We start from the raw sequence: 5,113 nt of genomic DNA, 5'->3' as shown, positions 1-5,113 counted from the left end.
AGCATAGGATAGTGGTCCATGGGCTGGAGGAGCTTTGGGATCTTCTCTGCAATGTCCTGGATGTGGGCCCCCAGGAAGCAGCAGACTTCCCAGGCTAAGGGGTCGGAGCGGCAGATTGCCCCCTCAGTCCCCCTCAGGATGGAGTCTCCCACAACAAACACCTTACGTTTTGTCTTGGGGAGAGCAGGGATGGTAGCTGCAGGTGAGCCTGTGTTGCCTGTGGGAGCTAGCAACTCAGCAGGCTCTGCTGGAGCTGCAAGAGGTGCAAACCTGTTGCTAAGATCCAGCAGGGCAGGGGCCTTGGTGCGGTGGGCCTTAGGGCCCTTGACCACCTTGGTCCATGCCTCTGACTGGACAGACTGGACAGAGTGGGAGGTCCTGGAGTCGTCCTTTGTTCTGGAGGGAGACGGTGGTCTACCCTCTGGCTCCCGGGGGAGAAGGGCCTGGCAGTAGGAGTCAATCTCCTGGTCACAGTCCCTGATGGTACATAGTCTCTGGACTATGGCCTGGAGCTCCTTCAGCTGGTGAACCAGAGACCCCAAAAGGGAGCAGAGCCCACACGGGGAGGTGGCCATGCTCCCGGGCCCCAGAGTCTGATAAAGGGACAGGCAACCCACACAGCCAAGAGCCAGGGGCTCCGTCTGTGTGGAGTCTGGAACCATGGGCTCCGTCTGGGTTGCAGCCTCTGAGGTGCCTGATGGGGGGGCCACAGAGCCCGAGTGGACCCTTGGGGTGCGGTGCGTGCCCATCCGTGTCATGCCTCTGGTAGGCCGGCTATGGCTGGGACTGACTACCCTGGTGGGTTCACAGGCAGGGTCTCGGGCCCTCCCACGCCCCCTCCTGCGCGAACTCTGTGCTAACTCACGCACCAGCTGACAGCGCGCCTGTTTGCGCAGCCTGTTTGTGCGGCTCTGGTCGCGTGGCTCCCTGGGGGGCTGGGCAAAGTAGGGGCCTGGGCGGGGGTTTGACCCGGCCTAGCTCCACGCAGCCACCTCCTCCCACTCAGAGAGAGAGGGGTTAACCCCTTCCCACCATGAGCCCTGCTTGCCTCTGGCTGTGCTGGTGGTCGGCAGGGTGCTCTGCGGCTCCTGGAGGGTGTCTGAGGTGTCTGGGGGGCTTCAGGGGAGCGGGGGCGCAGTGGGCTTTCACCCACGTGTCTCTCACCGCTCCAGAGCCTAACTGGGCTTTTCTGCTGTTTGGTGGGCCCTTTTAAACTGTGCGCATGCACAGTGGGCCTGCCGTTGGGGAAAGCTGTTCTTGGGCAAGGAGGGGCCCTGCCTGGGATTTGGGGGGCCTTACCCTACTGGAGGGCTTTGGAGGAGTGGGGGCCTCCGGCTGTGCTGGGGGCCGGCAGGGGGCTCTGTGGCTGCTGGGGGGTGTCTGAGGTGTCTGGGAGGCTTTAGGGGAGCGGGGGCACGGCAGGCTTTCACCCGCGCATTTCATTCTCATGAAGCTAGGGAAACAGTCTTATACTGTGTTTAAGATATTTTCCACTGGCATAGTTTTTTGGATTTGGCCCATCAAGATTTACAAGAAAGAAAATTGCACTACCTAAAATATCTATTGCTTTACCTTAGGTTTGGTGATCACATTTCAGTTGTTCATGAAGAAATATGGCTAGTATATGCAATATATGCTGTTTCTTATTCTTCTCCCAACAAGGAAAACAGCAAGAGTGCTTATACATGCACACACTTATTAATTACATATACATTAAATACATACATACATACACACACATATATATATATATTTATATAATAAGTTTATTAATTGTACTGTACAGGAGAGACATTATTTTTTGTAGCTAAAATCATTTCTATATTCCAGGCTACACCTTGCACTAAGATTCAGTATAGAATGGAGAGGTCTTTATTTAGCTGTGTTAGTTGGAAATCAGAAAAAAGGTAATCCCTAAAATGCAACTCTGCTCAACCTTTTATCATTATAGGATAGAATTTTAGCCTTACCATCAGCCGCTAGGCTTTGAGCCACTTAATCCAGACTTACAATATTATTTTTTAATGTTTTGTCACATGATTTCTAAATGTTAGTTTTAACGTAAATTAAAAAGCAGAAAGAACATTCAATTTTGGAAGTGTGCAATTGTTGATAACATGAAAGAACACAACCTTTCTAAATAAATCTTTACAACCCATCACATAAATACATTTTAATCAATTAAATGAGCAAAGTTTACTATCAATTCTAAATCCCTAAAGTCTTCCGTTACAACTTTCATGATGCAAATATTTTCCTTGGTATGTAGATTACAGGGGACATGCATAGTACAAATCTTAAAGAATATACGTACAATAAAAAGTACTTACTACCAAAATCTAGTAGCCACTTCTTATTTAACATCTCCACTTCCTTATAGTTTCATGTTAGCAAAAACTATTAGAGGAAGTTGTAGATTAGTTGTTTTGCTTCATTCTACTTCTAAAATGTACAGATGCACAATTGCATGCAATTTTACAAAGATCTTGATGAAAGTGAAAAAATAAACTAAAGTGGTATTTGTATTTATTATAGCAAATGTTGTACAGACTACATGAAAAAGTATCATTTACTGTTTCAGGAAGCATCCTTATTTATGAAAAAAAAGCTTTTCCACATTATGCTGTATATATTAATGAAAAATCCTTGTTGGGAAAACAAAGGTGAGCTGAAGAAAAATGTTTCTTTGGAGGGAAGAGAGTCTAGAGACTGATTGGCTATTACTGATCTGTTTGTACAACTGTCTTTCGGACTCACCAAGCAGCCAGATGTTGTTCTTTCAAAGTTGGCATCTGGGTCCTGGCATGCCCTAGGAGTGGCCCTGGGTGCTGACCCCATTGTTGGAAGAGGTGCACAGGAAAAGGGAAAGGGCACTGAAGAGTGAATTAATATCTGTACTAGCTGTTACATAAAAATACTTCAGATTGTAGTCTGTTAATTGCAAATGTGAAACATTTTAAGAAAAAAAGGGTGCTGCTGTGCTTCTTGACAACATGTGCTTGTGTCATAAATATATTTTAATGTAGTTTTCCTTTTAGCTTTACTGTAGTTTTCTTATTCCAAAATTGCAGTGTGTATGTAGAAATGTCTGTATTGTGTTTATGTGCTTTAAATATATAAGGTGATATAGAGAGCAACTAGCTCCACTGAAATGAATGCAATTGTTGTTCTTGACTTCAGCAGAGCCAGGATTTCTCTCAAAAAACAGGGAGACCTGGAATAAAGATGCCAGATTTGCAACTGGTAAAACTGGGGCTAAATTTACTCCATCTTAGTAAAGTTCTGTTAGTGTATGCCAGATTGGAAGTTAACCCAAATGAAATCTGTATTTATCTGCCTTTTATTGCACCTTCACATTTTCCATCAGAATATGAAAAAAATCCCAGCAAATGGACAAGAATTAATTTTTATTCCACTTATAGTTGAAAATTGTAGGCCAATGAGAGAGAAGGATAAATGGATCTCTTAGAGGCATGCAGGGATACTGCTTCTGCATTCAGACAGAAAAGGCTGCTTGCAAAGTACATCTGATGAACAAATATCCATGCAGAGAGGCCATGGCTACCACTGCTGTCCTGAATCATGCAGCATGTGTTGTGCTCCCTCTCCTTTCTAGTTTCAGTCCAACTTTCCTAGCTACAGCCTGCACAAAAAGAAAAGATACAGTGGTAGGTGGAGATTTTGTAATGGACCAAACAATTTATTTCTCTGTTGAATGCCTAAAATGGCAGCATAGCAACAAGTCTCCATGTCCGATTGCTTCAATCCTAGATTAAGAATAAATTTGGAATTATGGGCTGATAGTGCAAATCTTTCTTAAGTTACTGGGCACCTATTCCCAAAAGAGGTCCAATTGACTTCAGTGTGATGACTCCTGTGGGTAAATGATCACCACATGCATAAGGGTTGTCTGTTAGAAATCCCAGTTTGGGAGAGGATACGTGATATGAAAGTTAATTGCAGCTACATATTTGGCTTTCTGGTTCAAATGGCCCTTCACCATGGAGTTTGGGGATTTCAGCTGTCATATGTCTAAGAAAGCATTCTTTTCCAAATCCTCTGACAATAAAATCACCAAATTTAACAATTTGGCAAGTAACATCCTCTCATCCAAAACAAAGCAACATTTTCAAGGTATATAGTATAAGCCTCAATTCTGATGCTAGCATTTGTCCTAATTAATTCATCCACTGGATTCAACGGAGTCAATAAACCTTCAGTTACAATTATATATCTAAGAACAGCGCCACATCCCCTGATGTGCATGTGAGCATGCACAAAGAGCTAACTGGAGGGGACCTGGGTAGAAAGGTGAATTTTTATTCATTTCTGAGTGTGGTAGGATTAGTGGTCATTCAAAGAGCTAGTGACTTTACTATATATTCTAGTAGTAGAATAATCCTGAAAAAAAAATCTGTCTACAAAAGTAAGACAACTTTTCTTTCACATTTTCTGCAGCTGTCTTTTATTTAAGGACTGTTCCACTGGCAGGCAGTGGGTTGCAGGCAGCCCATGAGAGATTAATTTGAGGTGCCTGAGGTCACACAGGGGTGTTCTGGCTGCAACAGCTGCTTCTGAAGCCTGTGGGCTTCCCCTCTGGTTTCTGTTCCTGCACCTAACCCAAAGCAAGTTGGGGGGGTATGGCATGGCACAGCTCAGCCCACAGTGCTGAGGGAGTCTGTGGTGCAGTGTAATGCAGGAGCTTATGGCTGGTGGGGGTGGGGCACCTGCCTGCCAGCAAATGTGGTGCAGTGGTGGTGGTGTCCATCCAAGCGCATGGTACTTGCGCCTGAGGCTCACATTATTGTGTCCCTCAAGGAGCTGACCTCCACTGGTGCAGCCCATGTAGATGTAGTCCCCCGCCACTTAGAAGTTGGACAGCCTTGTTTTACTTAATTTATATTCTTTCTAATTTTCCTTAATTTCCTCTTTGAGTGCTTCTTCACTGTTAAGCAATCATTGTCATACATATTTAACCAATTTCATAGTTTCTTATTTTCACAGTTTCTAGGGTTGGAAGGGACCTGAGCAGATCATCGAGTCCAACCCCCTGCCATGGCAGGAAAGAGTACTGGGGTCAAATGACCCCAGCAAGGTGTACATCTAGATTTCT

Source organism: Gavialis gangeticus, unplaced genomic scaffold (genome assembly GCF_001723915.1).
Source record: "Gavialis gangeticus isolate Ggan-Ray unplaced genomic scaffold, GavGan_comp1, whole genome shotgun sequence".
Lineage (NCBI taxonomy): Eukaryota > Metazoa > Chordata > Crocodylia > Gavialidae > Gavialis > Gavialis gangeticus.
Note: the sequence above shows the minus strand (reverse complement) of the source record.